This window comes from Mandrillus leucophaeus, unplaced genomic scaffold, assembly GCF_000951045.1.
Source record: "Mandrillus leucophaeus isolate KB7577 unplaced genomic scaffold, Mleu.le_1.0 Scaffold1297, whole genome shotgun sequence".
In the NCBI taxonomy this organism is placed as follows: Eukaryota; Metazoa; Chordata; class Mammalia; order Primates; family Cercopithecidae; genus Mandrillus; species Mandrillus leucophaeus.
The window spans coordinates 514145-538611 of record NW_012101251.1 but is presented as its reverse complement, the minus strand read 5'-3'; positions in this window follow the sequence as shown (position 1 = coordinate 538611).

The following is a 24467-nucleotide window of genomic DNA, read 5'->3' as shown; positions in this document are numbered from 1 at the left end:
CATGGCAGCCTCGCAGGGGCGTCAGAGGAGTCCATAGTTCACCCCTATCCTCCTCCCGCCCTCTAATCTCCTGCCAGTGCTCTCACTGACTAAGCCCAGCAGGAAGCCAGAGGATAAGAGAGCTCACTGATGTGGTTGGTTCCTAGAGTTTATGTGCTTGGCATCCAAAGCAAGGTGGAAAAAGACAGAGAGTGGGTCTAGAGGGGCAAATGGAAGAGCCCAGGAGGCTTATTAATGGTTGTGCTTTGCACATACACCATAGATGCATTATCCTTGTCTGAATGCCTGACTGTGGCTTGTGACACTAACAGGAAAGCTAGAGGCCTCACCTTTGAGGGTGAAGAGCTCTCCAATAAGAGAAGGGTTCTGGCCTGGATTTACAAGGTAGCAGAAGAGAAAGTTTCTGAGAAAGAACTTAAACTTTGTCCATGATTAGGGGTTAGTTACGAACAAGTATGTTGGGCCAACTGGGAGAGAAGGAGGCAGCGACAGAGGGCAAATTGGAAGAAAAACTGTGAGGTAGAATCCATTCAACTGGATATGCAGTGTGGTTGACAGAATAACGGCCCCCCAAAGATGCTCACTTCCTCATCCCTGAAACCCTTGAATACATGACTTTACACAGCAAAAGGGACTTTGCAGGTATAATTAACTTAGGATTTTTTAATGGAAAGATTACCCTGGATTATCCAGGTAGGCCCAGTGTGATCACAAGGGACCTTATAAGAAGAAGGCAGCAGCCTGGGTGACAGAGCAAGACTCCGTCTTAAAAAAAAAAAGAAGAAGGCAGGAGGGATAGAGTCATTGAAAGCGATATGAGAACAAAAGTAGAGACTGAACAATAATGGTGACACAATCTATCAAATCCTCTGGGATACAGCAAAAGCAGTGCTAAGAAGAAAGTTAATAGTGTTAAATGCCTACATCAAAAAGTCTGAAAGAGTACAAATAGACAATTTAAGGTCACACCCCAAGGAACTAGAGAAATAAGAACAAACCAAACCCAAACCCAGCAGAACAGAAATAACCAAATGAAATTGAAACAACAAAAACAATACAAAAGATAAATGAAACAAAAGGTGCATTCCTTGAAAAGATAAATAAAATTGATAGACCATTAGCGAGATTAACAGAGAAAAGAGAAGATCCAAATAAGTTCAATTAGAAATTAAATGGGAGCTATTACAACCAATGCCACAGAAATACAAAAGCTCATTCAAGGCTGCTATGGACATCTTTATGAGCACAAACTAGGAAACCTAGAGAAGATGGATAAATTCCTGGAAATATACAACCGTCCTAGATTAAACCTGGAAGAAATAGAAACTCTGAAAGACCAATAACAAGCAGCAAGATTGGAATGGTAATTAAAATGTTACCAACAAACAAAAGTCGAGGACCAGATGGATTCACAGCTGAATTTTATCAGGCATTCAAAGAAGAATTGGTACCAATCCTATTGACACTCTTCCAAAAGAGAGAAAGAGGGAATCCTCCCTAAATAATTCTATGAAGCCAGTATCACCCTAATACCAAAAGCAGGAATGAATATAACAAAAGAAGAAAACTACAGACAAATATCCCTGAGGAACATAGATGCAAAAATCCTCAATAAAATGCGAGCTAACCGAATCCAATAGCATATCAAAAAGATAATCCACTACGATCAAGTGGGTTTCATACCAGGGATGCAGGGATGCTTTAACATCCACAAGTCAATAAATGTGATACACCACATAAAGAGTAAACAGAATTAAAAACAAAAATCACGTGATCATCTCAATAGATGCAAAAAAGCATTTGACAAAATCCAGCATCTCTATAATTAAAACCCTCAGCAAAATTGTCATAGAAGGGACATACCTTAAGGTAATAAAAGCCATCTGTGACAAACTCACAGCCAACATTATACCAAATGGCGAAAAGTTGAAAGTATTCCCCCTGAGAACTGGAATAAGACAACGATGCCCACTTTCACTACTTCTATTCAACACAGTACTGGAAGTCCTAGCCAGAGCAATCAGACAAGAGAAAGAAATAAAGGGAATATAAATCTGTAAAGAGGAAGTCAAACTGTCGCTGTTCACTGTTGATATGATTGTATACCTAGAAAACCCTAAAGACTCATCCAAAAAGCTCCTAGAACTGATAAGTGAATTCAGCAAAGTTTCAGGATACAAAATTAATGTACACAAATCAGTAGCACTGCTATACACCAACAGTGACCAATCTGAAAATTAAATCAAGAACTCAGCTCCTTTTACAATAACTGCAAAATAAATGAATAAATAAATAAATAAATAAAATACTTACGAATATGACTAATCAAGGAAATGAAAGACCACTACAAGGAAAACTACCAAACACTGCTGAAAGAAATCATAGACAACACAAACAAATGGAAATACATCCCATGCACATGGATAAGTAGAATCAATATTGTGAAAATGACCATATTGCCAAAAGCAATCTACAAATTCAATGCAATTCACATAAAAATATCACCATAATTCTTCACAGAATTAGAAAAAACAACCCCCAAATTCATATAGAACCATAAAAAAGCCCACATAGCCAAAGGAAGACTAAGCAAAAAGAACAAATCTGGAGACATCACATTACTAAACTTCAAACTATATTATAAGGCCATAATCACCAAAACAGCATTGTACTGGTATAAAAATAGGCACAAAGACCAATAGAACAGAATAGAGAACCCAGAAATAAAGCCAAATACCTACAGCCAACTGATCTTTGACAAAACAAAAGCATAAAGTGGAGAAAGGACACCCTGTTCAACAAACGGTGCTGGGATAATTGGCAAGCCACATGTAGAAGAATGCAGGTGGATCCTCATCTCTCACCTTATACAAAAATCAACTCGAAGTGGATCAAAGACTTAAATCTAAGACTTGAAACCATAAAAGTTCTAGAAGATAACATCGGAGAAACCTTCTAGACATTTTGGCTTAGGCAAAGACTTCAGGACCAAGAACCCAAAAGCAAATGCAACAAAAACAAAGATAAATAGATGGGACTTAATTAAACTGAAAAGCTTCTGCACAGCAAAAGAAATAATCAGCAGAGTAAATAGACAACCCACAGAGTGAGAGAAAATCTTTGCAAATATGCATCTGACAAAAGACTAATATACAGAATCTACAAGAAACTCAAACAAATCAGCAAGAAAAAAAAAAAAACAAACAATCCCATCAAAAAGTGGGCTTAGGACATGAATAGTCAATTCTCCAAAGAAGATAAACAAATGGCCAACAAACATATGAAAAAATGCTCAGCATCACTAATGATCAGGGAAATGCAAATCAAAACCACTATGTGACACCACCTTACTCCTGCAAGAATGGCCATAATCAAAAAATAAAAAAATAATAGATGTTGCTGTGGATGTGGTGAAAAGGGAACACTTTTACACAGCTAGTGGGAATGTAAACTAGTACAACCACTGTGGAAAACAGTGTAGAGATGCCTTAAAGAACTAAAAGTAGATCTACCATTTGATCCAGCAATCCTGCTACTGGGTTTCTACCCAGGGGAAAAGGAGCCATTATATGAAAAAAATACTTGCATACTGTACACCTGTACAGATACACTGTACTCAGTGTGCAGTCTTTTATCCTTCATCCCGCTACCCTTTCCCCTGAGTCCCCAAAGTCCATTGTATCATTTGTATGGCTTTGTGTCCTCATAGCTTAGCTCCCACTTATGAGTGAGAACATGCAATATTTGGTTTTCCATTTCTGAGTTACTTCACTTAGAATAATGGTCTCCAATTCCATCCAGGTTACTGCGAATGCCATTAGTTCATTCCCTTTTCACCACATCCATGCCAACACCTATTATTATTATTATTATTATTTATTATGGTCATTCTTATAGCAGTAAAGTGGTATTACATTGCGGTCTTGATTTGTATTTCCCTGCTAATTAGTGATGCTGAGCATTTTTCATCTGGGTAATAGGTGCACTAAAATCTCAGAAATCACCACTGAAGAACTTATCCATGTAACCAAACACCATCTGTTCCCCCAGAAACTGTTGAAATAAAAACAAATAAAATATAAAAGAAAATCAAGTTTCCCAAATTTTCAAAAAAAATTTGGATTACAGAAAAGAAAGAAAAACCATAAACAACAAAAAAATAAAAATAAAAAGTTTCTGCATAGCAAAAGAAACCATCAACAAAGAGAAGAGACAAGCCAGAGAATGGCAGAAAATATTTGCGAACTACCCATCTGATAAGGGATTAATAACCAGAATATAGGAGGAGCTCAAACAACTTTATAAGAAAAAATCTAATAATCCAGTTAAAACATGGGCAAATTGTTTGGATAGACATTTCTCAAAAGAAGACATACAAATAGCAAACAGGCATATAAAAAGTGTCCAACGTCATTAATCATCAGAGGCACGGAAATCAAAACTACAATGAGATATTTCTCAGCCCAGTTAAAATGGCTTATATTCAAAGGACAAGCAGTAACAAATGCTGATGAGGATGTGGAGATAAAGGAACCCTCATACACTGTTGGTGGGAATGTAAATTAGTACAATCACTATGGAGAAACAGTTGGAGGTTCTTCAAAAAACTAAAAATTGAGCTACCATATGACTCAGCAATCCCACCGCTGGGTCTATACCCAAAAGAAAGGAAATCAGTGTATTGAAGAGATATCTGCATTCCTATGTTTGTTGCACCGTTCATAATAGCCAAGATTTGGAAGCAACTTAAGTGTCCATCAGCAAATGATTGAATAAAGAAAATGTGGTACTTATACACAATGGAGTGCCACTCAGCCATAAAATAGAATGAGATCCAGTCATTTGCAATGACACAGATGGAACTGGAGGTCATTATGCTAAGTGAAATAAGCCAGGCACAGAAAGACAAACATTGCATGTTCACACTTACTTTTGAGGTCTAAAAATCAAACAATTGAACTCATGGAGAGAGAGAATAGAAGGACAGTTACCAGAGGCTAGGGGGGTTGTGGAGGAGGTTGGGATGGTTAGTTCATACAAAAAAATAGGAGGAATGAATAAGACCTAGTGTTTGATAGCACAACAGGTGACTATAGTCAATAATAGTTTAATTGTATACTTTAAAATAACTAAAAGAGTATACTTGGCCAGGCGCAGTGGTTCATGCCTGTAATTCCAGCAGTTGGGGAGGTTGAGGCAGGCAGATCACTTGAGGTCAGGAGTTTGAGACTAGCCTGGCCAACGTGGTGAAACCCTGTCTCTACTAAAAATACAAAAATTAGCCAGGCATGGTGGCAGGCACCTGTAATCCCAGTTACTTGGGAGACTGAGGCAGGAGAATTGCTTGAACCCAGGAGGCAGAGGGTACAGTGAGCCGAGATTGTACCACTGCACTCCAGTCTGGGTGACAGAGGGAGACTCTGTCTCAAAAACAAACAAACAAACAACAAAAGAGTATACTTGGATTGTTTGTAACACAATGAATAAATACTTGAAGGGATGGATACCCCATTTTACAAGTTGTGATTACATATCACATGCCTGTATCAAAATATCTCATGTACCCCATAAATATATACACCTACTATGTACTCAAAAACATTAAAATAACAAAAAAGAAAAAAAAGAAAAAAAATAGAGGACAGAATGGGGCCACAAGCTGAGGAATATGAGGCCTCTAGAAGCTGAAAAAGCCAAGGAAGTGGATTCTCCCCTCAAGCCTCCAGAAGAATGCCCATTTTGGACTTTTGACCTCCAGGGCTGGGACAGAATACATTTATATTGCCTTTAGCCATTACATTTGTGGTAATTTGTTATAGCAGCAATAGCAAACTAATACATCCAGTTATTATTAGGTCTCTCAAACATATTAGGGAGTCAGTAAATAGTAGCTGAATGAATAAAGGAGTCTGGAATGAACAACAGAACTCAGCAGAGGATCTGAGGAATGGAGGTGGGTTGTGGCTCTGGGTCCAACATCTGTATGTATCTGTAGATGTGGGGAAAAATAGCCATCTTTCTTTCTTTCTTTCTTTCTTTTTTTTTTTTGAGACGGAGTCTCGCTCTGTCGCCCAGGCTGGAGTGCAGTGGCGCGATCTCGGCTCACTGCAAGCTCCGCCTCCCGGGCTCACGCCATTCTCCTGCCTCAGCCTCCCGAGTAGCTAGGACTACAGGCGCCTGCCACCATGCCCAGCTAATTTTTGTATTTTTAGTAGAGACGGGGTTTCACTGTGTTGGCCAGGATGGTCTCCATCTCCTGACCTTGTGATCCGCCCACCTCAGCCTCCCAAAGTGCTGAGATTACAGGCTTGAGCCACTGCACCCGGCCGCCATCTTTCTAGATAATGTACCACCTCAGGACTTAAGCAATTCTGCTGTGGTTCTCCTCTAAGGGGAGGCAGATCAGTTTCTCTATCCTTTTTGGAATAAAAAGGCAAGGTCCAGGATCAGGGTCCCAGGCATTGATTTGCGAGGGGTGGCAGGCAGCAGTCGTGTAGAACTTGAAGAGGCAGCCTAGAGCAAGTGGTGCCATATGAGCATCCACCACGTGGAGCACCAGAGTGAAGTCAAAGGCCAGCGTGGAGGAGGTGGTGCGAGCAGTGGCCCTGCCTGCCTCAGACAGTGCAGGAATCCCAAAGACACTGAGGAGCAAAGCAACCTCGTGATGGTTCTGAGTCCTGCAGTTACCTGGTTTGTGCACGTGGCAATACTGAGCTAGCACGATGTGTGTCCAAACGCTGTTGTGGCCTTGTTTGAATGAACGAGGTCTGTGGCCTCAAGATCAACCCTGTAATACAAAGGGAAGGAGCATGTTATGGATCATATTGTGTTCCCCCAAAAAAGATGTGTTGGAGTCCTGACTCCAGCACCTCAAAATGTGACCTTATTTGGAGGTAGAGTCTTTGTAGAGGCAATTACTTTAAAATGAAGTCATTAGGGTGGACCCTAATCCAATATGATCAGTGTCCTTATAAAAAGGGTCAATCTGAATCCAAAGCTAGGCCACATGGAGGGAAGACAATGTGAAGAGACACACGGAGAAGATGAACATTGACAAGCTAAGGAAAGAGGCCTGGAACAGAGCCTTTCCGCGCAGCCCCCAGAAGGAACTGACCCTTCTGACACCCTGATCTCACACTTCCAGCCTTCTGAACTGTGAGAGAATACATTTCTGTTGTTTAAGCCACCCAGGGAGTGGAACTTTGTTACAGCAGCCCTGGAAAACAAATGCAGAGCCATTCTCCCCTGTTGTGCTTCCTGGCACTGCACATCATCCTGGGGGCTCAGAAAGCTGTGAGGCCTGGCAGGTGAAGCACCAGGCACCCCATGGAGCAGCAGGAAGTGGCAGCTGTGCATGCCCTGCCCAGCAGCAGAGTGGGAGCAGCACACTGCCTGGGGTCCCTGGCAGCATGGCTGCAGGCATCTGCAGAGAGCAGCTGTGTGAAATCAGGCTCAGAAGGGTGGATAAGCTCCGCAGAGGAGTGTGGAGAGACCCTGGGGGTCAGCAATGCAGCAGTGCTACTGTGGGAATGGACTTGCTTTTAGCACAAGTGAGACCTGCCCTGGGAACCCATAAAACTTGGTAAGGGCTGGGTGTGGTGACTCGAGCCTGTAATTCCAGCACTTTGGGAGACCGAGGCGGGCAGATCATTTGAGTTCAGGAGTTCGAGACCAGCCTGGCCAACATGGTGAAACCCTGTCTCTACTAAAAAAAAAAAAAACACAAAGATTAGCCAGGCCTGGTGTCAGGTACCTGTAATCCCAGCCACTTGGGAGGCTGAGGCATGAGAATCACTTGAACCCAGGAGGCGGAGGTTGCAGTGAGCCAAGATCGCGCCGCTGCACTCCAGCCTGGGAGATAGAGCGAGACTCCGTCTCAAAAACAAAAAAACAAAAACACACAAAAAACAAAAAACAAAACTTGGTTGGGACACTTTCCAGGGGGCTGGAGATGATCTGATTACTGAAAATTGCTTTCACAAACTCCCACAGATTGTCCCGACCCCTCCTCCCCTCTCCTCCTCTCCTCCCTCTCCATCAGCCGCTGGAGGTAGCACCTCTCCTCCTCCTTCTCCCATATTCTGGGACTTCAGTGCTCAAAGTCACCGTGCCCTGCATATTTCTGGGAGTGCTCTCCCCCTACCCCTAGATCTCAAGCCTTTAGGGAAGTGGAAAGAAGCTCTTCCCACAAGAAGGTTTTGGATCCTGTTTTAGATGAGACTGGCTGAAGTGAGGCCCAGAGGAGAGGAAGGAGGTGCCTGGGAATTGAGGTTCTGGGGGGCCAGGGAGGAAAAAGTGGTTTAGACAGAAGGAACAGTATGAGAAAAGGCACAGAGGCGGAGTTGGATGCCGCATATTGAAGTTCAATGCTGTGGTAGCAAGGGATGCATGTGAGGATCTGACAGAAGATGGGCAGGAGGAAATAAGGGGCCAGATATGACTGTAGTGCCACCTGGTGCTGGAAGGAGTCAGAGCCTGGCCTGAGATGACATTCTGCTCTGGAAGAATTAACTGGAGTCACTAGTGAGTAGCTCAGGATGCCTACCAACTAATGATCCATTTCTGTAGCTGGCTTTCCAGTGTACAAACTGCTTTCGCAATTTCCCAGTGTTCTAGCTCCCTACCTCTGTATAACACACCAACCCCAAACAGCAACATCCATTTGCTCTCAGACCTGTAACCTGGGCAGGGCTTGGCAGGAGCATTTCATGTCTGTTCCATTTGGCATTTGCTGGGACAACTGGAATCACCTGAGGGCTGTCACTCACAAGTCTGGCAGTGGATGCTGGAACCTTAGCAGGGGCTGTGAGACAGAACATCTCCATGTGGCCTCTCCTTGTGGCCTGGGCTTTTTCACAACATAGTGACTGGGTTCCCAGGGCGAGTGTCCTCAGAGTGAGAGCCAGGAGGAAGTTTTCCTAAGTTGGCCTTTGAAGTCTTCTTGTACCACCTCTGCCGCATTCCACTCATTAGCAGCTGGTCACTAAGGCCTGCTTGTGTGCAAAGGGAGAGGAATTAGACATCACCATTTTTTAAGGGGAAAATCAAAAAATTGTGGACATGTTTTAAAAGCACCATGCCCTGTGAAGTAGGCGCTGTTATCTCTGTATTCCAGAGAGGCTGGGTGACTCACCAAGATCACACAGCCACCAAGAGGCGGCTGTAGTTCTAACCACAATATACATACATGCATGCACACATGCAATGTGCCACATAATGTATACACATACATACATGTGCACACAGGTATCAAGTGCCTCCTATGCCTAGCACTTTCCATCATTTGACGCAGTCACTTGGGTATATAATAGTCGTTTTGTTTTGTTTTGCTTATTTATTTTGAGACAGGGTCTCGCTCTGTCACCCAGGCTGGAGGGCAATGATGCAATCACAGCTCCCTGCAGCCTCTATCTCCTGGGCTCAAGTGATTCTCCCACCGCAGCCTCCTGAGTAGCTGGGACTACAGGCATGCACCACCACGCCCAGCAAATTTTTGTATTTTTTTTGTAGAGATAGGATTTCACCATGTTACTCAGGCTAGTCTCAAACTCCTGGGCTCAAGCAATTTACCTGCCTTGGCCTCACAAGATGCTGGGATTATAGGCATGAGGCACCACGCCTGGCCTATAACAGTCATTTTAAACTGAGTGCTTTAAAAGTTGAACTAATTCTTCTAAATCTGTTCTCCCACAGTCTTGGCATCATCCTTGGCTTCTCTTTCCTCACATCCCACGTCCAACTCATCAGCCAATGCTGTCAGTTCCGTCTTCAAAATATATCCAGAATTTAACCATGTCTTAACCCCTTAATCCCAAGTCTATCACCAGGGTTCAAGCCCACATTATCTCACACCTGATTTATTCCAACAGCTCCTCAATTATCCCTCTGCTTCTGTCCTCATGCAACCACCACTATCCCCAGCAATTCTGCTCTTATCATAGCAGCCTGAATGATTCTTTGATAGTATAAACAGGCTTCTGTCACTCCTCTGATGAAAACCCTATAATGACCCCATTTCTCATACAGAATAAAAGCCAGAGTCCTGACAACAGTCTTCTGGCCCCACCCTGAGTGGCTCTGACTTTATCTGCTATCCCTCTTCTGGCTCATTCCACTTTAGCTGCCCTGGCCTCCTGGCTTCCACCTCCCACCTTAGAGCCTTTGCACTTGCTGCTTCCTCTGCCAGAGAGCTGGGTGACTCCCTCTCCATTCTTCAAGCTTCTGTTCAAATGTCACCTTATTAGAGAGGTCTTCCTGGACACATTACTTAAAATTCTAACTTGATTCCTACCCTTGTTTCTCTCCATCCACCTTCATTGCTTTATTTTTCACCATATCACTCGTGATTATATTATATATTGTTTATTAACTTAAAAAATTGTCTGTTTTCTCCCATTAAAAGTAAGCTCCACAGTCTCAGGGATTTTAGATGTTTTGTTCACTGCTTATTCCCCACCTAGCACAGTGCCTGGCACATTTGTTGGGTGAAATAAAAACTACAATTGTGCTTCTGTCACCTTCTCCTTATAGTTCTAAAAGCTTTGATGTGTGTGTTTTGTTGCTCTAGTGATAGAGCTTTTATTATTTCCACATGATCCTCTTTAATCACTTAATAATTTGTCTTAAATTCTACTTTGTTTTCATATTATGGTTATTATTACCAAGTTATGTCTTTTTATTGTTGGAAAGACTTCAAAGAGTTTTGTTTCATTTTAGGTTCAGAGTCATGTTATCTGCTAAGAAAATAGGGTGGGAGAACAGAACCTCTTAATGGCCTGGGAGAATTGTTTTGTCTTAGGAAAAAGTTCCTAACGTGGTAACTCATATGTAAAACCATCAGTCTTGTAGCATTAACTCATGGTTAGTAAAAACAGACACACACACGCACACAAACAGACACATCTACAAACAACCAATCTTCCGGAATACAAAAAACAAAATCCCATCACAGGTGGGCAGAGCTTACCAGGGAAAGAGAACAGCTGTTGCAAAAGCCTTTAGGTGGAGGTGGGCGTGGCCCTTCTGATCAGCAGAGAGAAGGCCAAGTGTGTTGGGAAACAGAGAGAGAGAGAGATGGGGGCAGTTGCATGGTTATTACTCAATGGTGGGCAAGAACCGGCTCAGGGAAGGCATTGTAGGTCAGAGAAAAAAAATTATAAATGTGATGGGAAGCCATTGAAGGGCTTAAGCAAGAAAGTGCTGTGATATGGTTTATATTTTTATTTATTTATTTATTTATTTATTTATTTATTTATTGAGACAGAGTCTCGCTTTGTCACCCAGGCTGGAGTGCAATGGCGCGATCTTGGCTCACTTCAACGTCTGCCTCCCGGGTTCAAGTAATTCTTGTGTCTCAGCCTCCCATGTAGCTGGGATTATAGGTGCATGCCAGCATGCCTGGCTAAATTTTTTTTTTTTTTGTATTTTTAGTAGAGACGGGGTTTTACCATGTTGGCCAGGCTGGTCTCAAACTCCTGACCTCAAGTGATCTTCCCACCTTGGCCTCCCAAAGTGCTGGGATTACAGGCGTGAACCACTGCGCCTGGCTACAGTATGTTTTTAAAAACTCACTCGAGATTCTGTGTGGAGGATGGGTTGCAGGGGGCAAGAATGAAAGCAGAGAGACAAGTCAAGAGACCACTGCCATCATCCAGGCAAGAGATAATGGCCCTGTGTCCTAGGAGCCTAGCCATGGAGATGGGCAGATGTGGGCAGATTCAGGATAGGTCCTGATGTGGCATCAACAACAGGGCTAGCTGTGGGGATGAGCAAAGAGAGGAATTGGGAATAAGTTTCAGGTTTGTGGATGGAGCAACTAAGTGGATGGTGTCATACTGTGTGCTGAAACTTCCCCTGATATGGAGACACTTGGCGGGGAGCAGGTTGGGATGGACACTGCAGGGCTGGAAATCAGGAGTTTGCTTTGACTAAGTTAACTTTGAATTGCTTGTTTGACCTCTAAGTGAAGATGACAAATAGGTAGTTGGGTATGAGTCTGGAGCTCAGGGAAAAGTCAGTGCTGATGACAGTGACTTGTAAGTTATTGGCAAATAGATGGTATTTAAAAGCCATGAGACTGGATGAGATCACCTAGGGAGAGAATGAAGAGACGAGAAGGGAGCCTAGTGTTCCCTGGGAATATGCTCATGTTTGGGCACAGTTGAATGAGAAGCAGCAGATGAGGGAGTTAAGGTCCAGAGGCAGGCTCTGCCAGAGACCAGACCAGGGTCTAGTGGGGCAGACAGAGGTGACAAGTGACACCACAGTGAATTGGTGGAGCTTGTAATAATTCTTGGAGATCCCTGGGAATGGGAACATGGTAGGAGACCTGATTTCCTAAAGGTGGAGAGCTGAGATGATGGCTGCTTACACGTTAAAAGGAAATGTGGCCTGCTGGCAGAGGAAACAAAAAGACATCTGAGTCACTGCTACTGCTCTTGTTATGGGTTTGTCATCCCCATCCACCAGGAGCAGGGACTCTGCCACCTTTGCCTGAGAAGTGCCCAGCTCAGAGTAGCTATGGCCTGAATGAGTGAACAGAGTGAATGTCTAACAGGCCTTGTTCACATGATCTAAAGAGGGGACTCTAAATAATAAAATCTGCAGGTCAAAAGGACAAAAGATCCTGAGAAACCAGGACCAGGTGACTCCTGAGAGTCCAACCCACTAGCCCTTTTTGGGGATGGAAGAGTGGTGTGCTTTGCCGCTCCCTTGAGTAAGAGAATATTTTGCTTCTGTTCCCAGGACTGTCAATAACCCCGTCATTCCCAGGCAGAGCATCTCAGCAAGCTCACAGGATAGAGTAGGAATCACATGGAGAGAGATACCCCAGCTGGCTTCTCCTTCCCTCTGAGATCCCACAGTGGATCCCCTGGGGACTGGGAGTGGGGAGAGCATCAACATGTGAAGGGAGGTAAGGCAGGTCTGGGGGGTGGTAGGGGGTGGGGGATGAGTAGGACTAGATCAGGAAGGAGAGGAGCTTCTGCACCCACCTCAGCTGGCTTTTGGCTTTAGTTCAGCCTGGTGTTGCCTTGTTGTTCCTCCTCAATGGAGAGAAGAGAAGGTTGAAGCGGAGATGAGACAGTGAAACTATGGCCTGGCTGCTGGCTCCACTCCCTGGTTTCAGTCCGTCTCCAGGCCCAGCTGAATTAGGGTCCCATGAACACCCACATACTCTCCCAACAAATTCTGCCTGGGTAGTCTGAATTTCTATTTCTGGACAGAAGAGGAACCCCAACTCAGACAATAGAGTAATCCGGTTACTCTCGGCCTGGCCTCTTTCACTTCCCCAAAAGGGCTGATGCTGCTGCCTCCCTGCAGGTCTATATATAGGGAAATCTCTGAAAGTTCTGCCTGGCTGCCCCTGGCTGCATTCCCATTTGTTCTGCAGATGAATAAAAATATCTCCTTGTTCTACAGCTTTTGTTGAGACTTCTCTGCCTATTCTCATGATGTTTGGAATAACAGGAAATGAGGACATCCTTTCCTCAAGGCTGTCTGGGAATTACACCTGAAAACACCAAAGTCACAAAGGCCATGACAACAAAGGAATTTGCAGTCAAATCCCAACTGTCCCCTGGATGCCCAAATGAGGAAGTCATAACTAAGATTTTCTCACTTTTTGCAGAGGAAGAAACTGTCTCGAGGACTTTGGCCAGTCACTGTCCTTCCTTGGGCTACAGTTCTTCATCTGGAGAACTGGGGTCAGGGGGAACATGCACACAGAAACTGGATGGTTAGGATTAGGAGAGAATGTAGTGGGGCACGCAGTATCTTCTCAACAAATGCTATTTTTATTAGTAAAAGGAATTCTGGTTAGCCAAAAAAGGGATTCTGGGAAATAAAACATTTCTGGTTATGTTGTTTAAAGTGCTTATCAGACTGGGCATGGTGGCTCACATCTGTAATCCCAGCATTTTGGGAGGTCAAGTGGGTGTATCACTTGAGGTCAAGAGTTCGAGACCAGCCTGGCCTACATGTTGAACATGTTGAAACCCCATCTCTACCAAAAAAATACAAAAATTAGCCAGACCTGGTGGTGCACACCTGTAGTCCCAGCTACTCGGGAGGCTGAGGCAGGAGAATCGCTTGAACCTGGGAGGCAGAGGCTGCAGTGAGCCAAGATCTCGCCCCTGCACTCCAGCCTGGGCAACAGAGTGAGACCCTGTTTCAAAATAAAAATAAAAATAAATACATAAAAAAGTGAGTGGGAGGACGACATGCACGGATCACGAGGTCAGGAGATGGAAACCATCCTGGCTAACACGGTGAAACCCCGTCTCTACTAAAAATACAAAAAAAATTAGCCAGGCGTGGTGGCAGGCGCCTGTAGTCCCAGCTATTGGGAGGCTGAGGAAGGAGAATGGTGTGACCCCAGGAGGCGGAGCTTGCAGTGAGCTGAGATTGCGCCACTGCACTCCAGCCTGGGTGACAGAGCGAGACTCCATCTCAAAAAAAAGAAAAAAAAAGTGCTTTTCAGGCTGTCTGGCACATAGAAAGGTGCCAAAAATGGTAGTTTTATGAAAAATACTTAGTGGTGGGACAAGGACTGAAGTGAACTCAGGCCCGTGAAAACCATTTGAATTGGTGGTGGAGCTGTGGATAAACAGTTTCTTCTTCTTATTTAGAATCCTAATATGGTTATGCAACGACATTGCTAAACACTTGTTATGAGTAGGGATTCTGTTTGCTGACCGGTTAACCACTCCTAGCAAGTGTGGTCACTTGGGTTTGTCACAAGTCTGTCCTCCAGGAGGACAGGAGCGCCTAAGTGGGACTGGGGAGCACTGAGTGTGTGGAAAAGGGGGTGGCGGAGACAGAGGGTCAGAAGCGTGTGTGAGGAGAAAGGAGCCGCTGAGCATGGAGGGAGGGGAGACAGGTGGATGGAGACAGAAAAAGAAAGGCCCCTCCAGAAGGTGGCCTGGACCAAAGCGAAGATGTCTGTTTTCATTTCATTCAATTTATGATTTTGTTTATTTGCAATGCTGGTTTCTCAGTTCTCTTTCTTTCCAGAACAGTTCTCTCTGGGCAGCCCTGGCCGGACCGCAGCATGAGAATTGATCTGCCGTCAGCCTCCTTCTGTAAACTTCTCACGCTAGCCTCAGGTGAGGATGGTGCAAACCTAGTCCTCTGGGTATGTGTGGGGAGCGATGGGCGAGGGGGCTATGGGTGGGTCTTCTGGGCTCTGAGGGCTTCATTTTACTTCTCAAGTTTGAGAGTGGATCTGTTTGCTGCTACTGACATCCCATCCCCACCCAGCCTGACCATGACCCTGGGTTCTTATCCCAGCTCTGCCACCTGCCTTCTGCTTGGCCCTGGAAAAATCCCCTTCTTCTGTCTGGGCCTCAGTTTTCCCATATGAAAAGGAAGGTGTTGGACTAGATGAACTCAGAGGGTTTTTATGGCTCAGGCTGTCTGTAAGTCTCAGACCCCTGAAGGGTATGGCTGGGCAAAGGAGAGAAACATGAACAGGAGTCCCAAAGGATTTCCCATCAAACACTGCATACCCCGACATCCCTCACTTGGGAAATTAGGGTAAAGCAAATCAATCTCCTGGCTAACATTACAAGGAGAATGAGGCAGTCCCATTCAAGTATTTCCTTCCTTTCTGCTTGACTGCAAATTCCACTCTTCTCACTTTAAAATAAGTAAAAGCCAGGCCGGGCATGGTAGCTCACTCCTGTAATCCCAGCACTTTGGGAGGCTGAGGTAGATGGATCATCTGAGGTCAGGAGTTCGAGACCAGCCTGGCCAACATGGTGAAAACCCGTCTCTAGTAAAAATGCAAAAATTAGCCAGGCATGGTGGTACAGGCCTGTAATCCCAGCTACTCTGGAGGCTGAGGCAGAAGGATGGCTTAAGCCCAGGAGTTTGAGGCTGCAGTGAGCCATGATTGCACTACTGCGTTTCAGCAGAGCAAGACCCTGTCTCAAAAATAAAATAAAATAAAATAAAAGGTACTCCTAGAGGGAAAGGAGCTACATATGCCCATCTTCTCCCATAAACTCATCAAGAATATAAGTCCCACTTCCTCCCAGAGGAGTTGTGAAGGGATGAAGACAAGCCAGAGGGTTATACTAATAGATGTCCCTTCACATGGAAGAAAACATCAGAAGTAGGTAAGAAGCATTCTCCCCTAACCACACAGTTCTAGGCATGTATCATGAACTCAGTAAGTTTCATACAGACTAGTGGGTATTTACCGTCACTTTGGCTGCCCTGTATCTGCAGACTCCGTGAAATACTCCAAAATCCTTCTCATAAGTTCATTTTCTGCTTTCATCAGCTAGAATCAGTTTCTGTTGCACATAACAGAACCCTGACTGATGTAGAAATTTATATAAGAAGTGGTTGTTGACAAGAGACCCTCGGGAAAAGAGGGGGAATCTGAGAACTGGTTATTTGGGCCTGTTGGGACTGAGGGCAGTGAAAATCCAGCATCAGACAGTGGGATTCTGACATATTGAGCACATACTGGTGAAAGAATCAGGTTAAAATTTCTAGTCACCTGGAATGACGTGCCCCGTGAAAGCAAGCCTCTAAGAGGCAGCGTGGCCATCGCTGTAAAGCAATCTGAGGCCCACAAAGATTTCAAGGGCCATGAGGCAGGATGGTTGCTTCTAGTTATAGTGTACAAGCTCATATCATAACGCCTCAGCTCAAGTGTTTACCTGAAAGCTAGGGAGCTTTTATAACTGTGGCCGAAGAATCTCAAGGTTTTTTTTTTTCCACCCCTGGGAGGTGATTGAATTGTGGGGGCAGACCCCTCATGAACGGTTTAGCATCATCCCCTGGGTGATGAGTGAATTCTCGCTTTAAGTTGACTGAGATCTAGTTCTTTAAAAGTGTGTGGCCATAGAGGGAAACAACAGACACTGGGGCTTACCTGAGAGTTGGTGGGTTGAGTCGGGGGTTGGTGGTGGGAGGAGGGAGAGGATCAGGAAAAATAACTAATGGGTACTAGGCTTAATACCTGGGGGATGAAATAATCTGTACATCAAACCTCCATGACACCAGTTCACCTACATGACAAACGCGCATATGTATTCCTGAGCTTAAAAGTTTAAAAAAAAAAGCATGTGGTGGCTCTCCCTTCTCTCTCTTGCTCCCACTGTTGCCATGTGATGCTCTTGCTTTCCCTTTGCCTGTTGCCATGAATGTAGCTTCCTGAGGCCTCACCGGAAGCTGAACAGATGCTGGTGCCTGCTTCTTATACAGCCTGCAGAGCGATGAGTCAATAAATCCTCTTTGTAAACTACCCAGTCTTCGGTATTCCTTTATACCAATGCAAAGAATGGCCCAATACAGGGCCCTTCCTTCCTCGCTGCAGCCTGGAAGAGCAGGAATGGAGCCTTACAGTCTTCTGAAGTTTGGGCTTTTTGGAATCTTCCATTTGGAACACTGCAAGATATCCATGAGAGCAACATTTCCATGTATTATTTTGCTTACAAAACTTCTGCTTTTCAAAAAACCCTGATTTCTTCCTACTTTCTATTAGGAGTAAGGAGAGCAAGTAGTAATGAGGGATGGTGAGGTGTGAAAGTCCATTCTGACATCCATATGTTGTTTGCAGTGATCTTATGAAGCAGACAGTAGTATCTTTATTTTACAGCTGAGGAAACTGAAGTTTAGAGAGGTGAACCACCCTGCCCAGAATAATGACAGCGTGGGTTCCTAGACCTGTGATCCCAAATCTTGTGCTCAGAAACAGGGCTTGCTTCCTTTTTTTTTTTTTTTTTTTTTGAGACGGAGTTTCACTCTTGTTGCCCAGGTTGGAATGCAGTGACATGACCTCTGCTCACTGTAGCCTCCGCCTCCCGGGTTCAAGCGATTCTCCTGCCTCAGCCTCCCGAGTAGCTGGGACTACAGGAGGCTGCCACCACGCCTGACTAGTTTTTGCATTTTTAGTAGAGATGGGGTTTCACTATGTTGGCCAGGCTGGTCTCAAACTCCTCACCTCAGGTTATCTGCCCGTCTCGGCCTCCCAAAGTTCTGGGATTACAGGCGTGAGCCACCTCACCCAGCCTGCTTGCTTCCTTAAAACAGAGAAGTGAGACCTGGACCCCATCTCACCATTAGTCTGCCTCTTTTTGTTCCTGACCGTTGGAGCCTCAGCTATAAGTATCTCCTTATCCCACTCCTCCATTCAGCTCCCTAGCAGTTCTACCGTTGGTCCTCTGACCGTGGTACACTGGGGGCTGAGTATCTTTTCACTGTTTTGAGCATTGTGTATGTGTATTTTGGAGGGGGAGGACAGGGTCTGGAAAAGGGAAGGGGATAGAGTGGGATTCTGATCCTGCTTCTCTGTGGACTAGATTTGGTGCTGAGATGGACAGGCACTTGCTGTTGCCTGGTCTGCTCCTGTCCCTTCCTCTGGCCGCAGGCTGGACCATCTCCAATAGCCTAGTGACTGAAGGCTCCCGGCTGTTTCTCGTCTCCCGCTTCTTCCTGATTTGCCTCTTGGACTCCAGCCTGCCCTTTCTCACCACATGCCTCTCAGTGATCAACTTGGTGTGGGCCTTGAAAACTGTGCCACAGAATGTGGAGGGTCTGTGTCAATCTGGTTCCACTTCTGCTCTGCCTCAGGATGCCTACTCTGGCTTTCCTGGGCTCAAGGTCCTGGGGTTGAACCTGCCTCTCACCCGGCTCCTGACAGGGGCTCTCTGGGGACTGGGGCAGCTGCATCATCTCTTTCATAGCTCCCACCATGGGAGGATTCATCTTCCTTCCGCTGATGCCTTTGGTGACCTGAGATCCCTCCAGGACCTTGCTTTCTTGGGTCCCTTCCTGGATGGGAACTTGGATGTCTGGTTGCCTCCCAGTCTGTGATGGCTGTTGATCAGGTACAATTTCCTTCAGAGTGTGGGGGTGCTGGCTGATTTCTTCCCAGATCTGGTGCATGGCCCCTCCTCTGGGGATTGCCTGGGCCTTGGACATGTTGGACCTGTCATTCAATAGTAGGCTGAAGCTGGCCAGTCCTGGAGCCCTCCAGGGCCCCAAGCTGGGGACTCTGAATCTGGACCACACAAAGATGAAGGCAGCTGCACTGGTGGGACTGGGGTTGCAGAGATTGGATGCCCTGTGACGCTCACTGACATGGATGAGCTGCGTGCCAAGACAGTTGCCCATTTTGAGCTGAAGGAGCTGAATTTGGGGATTAATCGGACAGGGCACGTAGCCCTGGAAGGCCTGGCTTCCTGTCACAGCCTGAAGAGCTTGGGTCTTCAGAGCAATGGCCTGATTGAGTTACCACGAGGTTTCCTGGCTGCCATGCCCAGGTTTCAGAGACTGAACCTGGCTAACAACCAACTGAGGAGCGCCATGTTGTGTGTGAATGAGACAGAGTTTGTGTCAGGATTGTGGGCCCTGGATCTGTCCAAGAATAGGCTGTGTACCCTGTCCCCAGTCATCTTCTCCTGTTTGTCCCACCTGCGGGAGCTGCTACTTCAGGGGAACCAACTGGTTTGCTTGAAAGGCCGGTATTCCAGGGCCTACCGAGGCTACAGACCTTGCACTTGGGCAGTAATCTACTGGTAACCCTGGGTGAGGGCTGGCTGGCTCCTCTGCCTGCATGACCACCTGGTAGACACTCACATGGTGCAGAACCCAACCTGGGACTTCCGGGGCCCAGAAAGTCTGCACAGCTCGAGAATATAGTTCCCCTTTGGTCCTGCTGGAGTAGCATTTTCCCTGCCCACAAGGCTGACTAGCTTGGAGCTCCATGCAGTTTCAGGCATGAAGCATTGGAGGTTGTCTCCTAATGCCTTTCCAGTCTTGCAGATCCTGACTTTAAAGGGCTAGGGACTGCAGCTAGAGACCCAGAATTCTCCAAGATCTTCCCTGCCCTTCATCAACTCTCCCTGCTTGGTGGTAGCTTGGAGCCCCTCTCTCCCCAGGACACCTCCAACTTCTTCCTCTGGCAGCTACCCAGGCTCAAGTCCTTGAAGGTATGGGGAGATGGGCACAGCCCTAGACCCTCCTGCATCACGGGACTGCCCAGCCTACAGGAGCTGAAGCTGTAGGCACTGCAGTCTCAAGCACGCCCCCGCCCAGTGTGGCTTGAGGAGCTGGTGGGTGAGCTGCCCAGGCTTGACATGCTGCAGCTGTCGCAAACAGGATTGGAGACACTGTCTGCTGCTGCTTTCGGGGGCCTAGGCAGTCTCCAGGTCTTAGTACTAGACAGGGAGGAAGACCTTATGCTGGATGACAGCCTCCAGGAGCACAGTCCTCGGATGCCCCAGTACATCTATATTCTGACTTCATCCTTGGCCTGCCAGTGTGCCAATGCCTGAGTGGGGCCCTGGCTTTAGCAGTCCCCCAGAACATACATACATGTAGTATCACAGCAGCTGTGCCATGCAGAAGCTGGGGGCCACTCAAAGAATCTCCTTTTCCCTTTTCTCTGGAGCCACTGCCCCAAGACTTCGGGGTTGGAGCTCTTTTTGGGCAGCTCTGCCCTGCTGCTTCTGCTGGTCTCCTTGCCCTTCCTAAAGGAGGCCAGGAACTCCTGGATTATCTATCTCCAGGTCTTGATCAGGGTTTGTTTCCAGAGTCTGAGGAGTTGGAAGGGTGAAGGCAAGAGGTTCCTTTATGATGTGTTTGTGTCCCACTGCAGGCAAGACCAGGGCTGGATGGTGCAGGAGCTGCTGCCTTTTCTAGAGGGCTGCTCTTCAGCTGGCCAGGGGCTGTGCCTCTGCCTCCCTAAGCATGATTTTGAGCCAGGCAAGGATGTGGCTGGCAATACAGTAGACAGCATGGCGGGCAGCCGGGTCACACTCTGTGTGCTGAGTCACCAGGCCCTGCACACCTCCTGCTGATGCCTGGAGCTCCGCCTGGCCACCTCCTTTCTGCTGGCTACCCCGCCCCCGCCCCCCCAGGGCTACTGCTGGTCTTCCTGGAGCCCATCTTATGCCACCAGCTCCCCTGCTACCACAGATTGGCCTGATTGCTCTGCCAAAGACTATTGTATGTGGCCCAAGGAAGATGAAAGAAAGAATGACTTCTGGGCTTGGTTAGGGAGCAGTCTGGAGCAGCCTAGAATAGGGTAGAATGGGGTGCATGTGTGTTGGAAGGTGGGGGTAAGAAAAGCAAGCCAGCTTGGCAGGGAGATAGTGAGTATGTGTGGGCTGTGAGACTGAATTCAGTTTTCAGTAGAAGGTGGGGCTACTGTGTGTGCAAGGGAGGATCAAATAGGAACACAGGTCTTGGGAAGGCTCTGGAGGCTGAATGAGAAAATCTGGGAGATGGCAGGTAGCCATGTGGTTTGCAATGTAATCTCAAGATCTCCAAATCCTCAATAAATGTACTAAATCCATGAAATACTTGGCTTGATTGATTTTTTTTTTTTCTTTTTGAGACACAGTTTTGCTCTTGTTGCCCAGGCTGGAGGCCAATGAGGCAGAAGGTGAAAGGGTTGGATTCACAGAAACTGTAGCCCAGAGGAAATAAGGTTGGAAATTCATGGAGAGAGAGGGCAAAGAGAGAGGCCTTTGGCCAGTCCTAAGCTGTGGAATGGGGTCCAGGCCAAGTTCAACCAGATCTTCAAGGGGCCAAGGGGCCCCTTTTGCCATGTGGGTTATAGAGGTACTGGCAGCTAAGGATCAAAAAGCTGGGATGCGGCCAGGCGCGGTGGCTCACGCCTGTAATCCCAACACTTTGGGCGGCTGAGGTGGGCTAGTCAGGAGTTCAAGACTAGCCTGGCCAAGATGGTGAAACCCCATCTCTACTAAAAATACAAAAAAATTAGCCGGGCATGATGGCACGCACCTGTAATCCCAGCTACTCCAGACGCTGAGGCAGAGAATTGCTTAAACCTGGAGGGGCGGAGGTTGCAGTGAGCTGAGATCGCGCCACTGCGCTCCAGCTTGGGTGACAGAGCGAGACTCCGTCTCAGGGAAAAAAAAAAAAAAAAAAAAAAAAAAAGCTGGGATGCTGCCCAGGAGACAATAGACTGATTGCCTGTTCCCTCAATAAAAACCTGAAAGCCTGTTCCCATCTATCTCCAGTTAAGCCTCATAGCAACACTGGGAGGAGGAGCCTACCCCCTTGCCACTCTGTACTCTGACTATGCTAGACTACCTGTAGGTCCCAGGACACCATCACACCTTTTGCCTCTGGGCCTTTGCATATGCTGTTCCTGCACTGAAAAATACCTTTTCCCTGGAGAACTCCTAAGAATTATTTAAGATGCAGTTCAGCCATCATTTTCTTCAGAAGCCTTTCCTGATCTTCCAGCCTAGGTAGCAGTTGCCTCTGCGCTCCCACAATTTCCTGCCCCTCCTTTTCTCAAAGGACTAATCACAGGTCTGAAAGCAATAGAAGCGGTCTCCAAAGCTGAGTGCACGAGATAATCATACTAGGGTTGCAAAGAAACTGTTATACCTTCTATTTCTATTTTTTTTTAAATCTCACTTTATTCTGAAGCTAGACTGCCTGCTTTTCTAGCCATGTGCCTTTAGCATGTTATTTAACCTCTCTATACCATAGTTTCCTTTTCTGTAATATGGGATAGTATTAGACTCTCCCTCAAAGGGTTTTGGATGTATTAAATGAGTTAATACATATAAAGCACTGAGAGCAGGACCTAATAATGCATTGCAAATGTTCAAGGAAAGTTAGCTATTACAGGCACATCATTTACAAGTAAATAAATACACGTATGTTGGGAGTGTGTGCTCAACTTGAAAACTCGAAAAGGCTTCACTCATAGGAGCGCTCTATTGGGAAAGTTTAGAGATCAGGCCCTGGGCTGAGAGACGAGGTTTGCTTCATCTCTGCATCCTTAGGGCCTAGTGTCTGCCCAAACCAGAGAGAATGCTGGTAGACAAATGCAGACAGAATGCTTGCAAACCAAATCCTGATGGGTGCTGAACCAGAGAGAATTTGGAACAGGTTCAGGCTCTGTTGCTTATTTCTACATGGCACTAAAGGGCACTTGGCCCCTTGGGGCCTTCCTTAGTTTTCTTCTTCTGGAGAATGCCAGACTTTAATTAGACAAAGGCTAAGGGAAACCACAGAATAATTCGAGGCTGGATTTAGGGCGAGGTGCGCCCTCTTGTGTCCTAATGGTGTCCTCTCCTCTCTCTGCACACTGGCCTCTCTTCTTCCTCTTAGGGCAGATGATGCTGAAGTGGACACGTCCTCACCTGACCCTGCAAAGCTGCCTCCCCAGCTTCAGATCCTGACACTCTCTCAAATGTTTCCGGTTCCCTTGACACCCCACACTGTTGCACTGTCCCTCCCCATCTCAAACCCTCTTACTTCCATATACGGTCTCTTCCTCATGCAGTGTAGGACCTTTGGAGTCACATGCCCACGGGGTGACAAATCCCAGCCTTGGTTCTTATTGGCTCTGTGATCTTGAGCAGGTCACTTCATTTCTCTAAGTCTCATTCCCTCTTTGTAAAGCGGAGCAAGCAATACCAATCTCATAGGGCTACTGTGAGACTTCGACACCAAGGAGTATTTACAGGTTGTTATTATGTTTACTGAGTAAAATCACGTGAGTTATTACTACAAATAAGTTGGAACATGTTTCACAGAGAAGGAATTTAAACTAGATCATTAAAACTAAGAATTCTCCTATTTTAATACTAGCCAACATGCATTGAGCCTTTACCAGATGCTAGGTATTGTCAATTTTCCCTAAGCCACATAACAATTGTGTATACAATTTGTATACAATACAAATAATAGCTAATGATTAAGTATTTTATTGTATTTTCTATTTTTTAAAATAGAGACGAGGTCTCACTATGCTGCCCAGGCTGGTCTCGAACTCCTGGATTCAAGCGATCTTTCCGCCTCAGCCTCCCAGAGTGCTGGGATTACAGGCACAAGCCACCGTGCCTGGACTAGCTAATGATTATTAAACACTTTCTGTGTATCAGACACGTGTCACGCTCTTTACATACCCTCTCCCATTTATTCCTCTCAACAACCCTCTCAGGAAGAGGCAAGCATTATCATTCCCATTTTACAGATGGGAAAATGGAGGCACAAAGAAGCTAAGTAATTTGCCCAAGGTTTCACACTAGCGAGTGGTAAGACCTGCATCCTTCATTTGAAAGTAAGAACTTTCAGACACAAGCAGCTTGACTTCAGAGACTTTTACCTAAATCGTCTCATTTAACCTACACAACACCCTGTGATGTAAATTCTCTTACATTACTTGCATTTTATAGATGAAAATTCCAAAGACAACATAGATGCAGTAGTTTGTTCAAGGCCATATAGCTGGGAAGTAGTTGAGCTGGGATTTGGATCTGTGTCTGACTACAAAGCCCACATTCTCAACACCATATTAGATTGTTCATGCCCCAAAGTATTCACAGTGGTACAGAGCAAACGCATTTATATGAGGATTATTCTGTAATAATGATTAACATTCTTCCAACACCTACAAAGTGCCAAGCTCTGTACTAACTGATTTACATAATAATAGCTAACAATCGTTGTGCATTATTAGG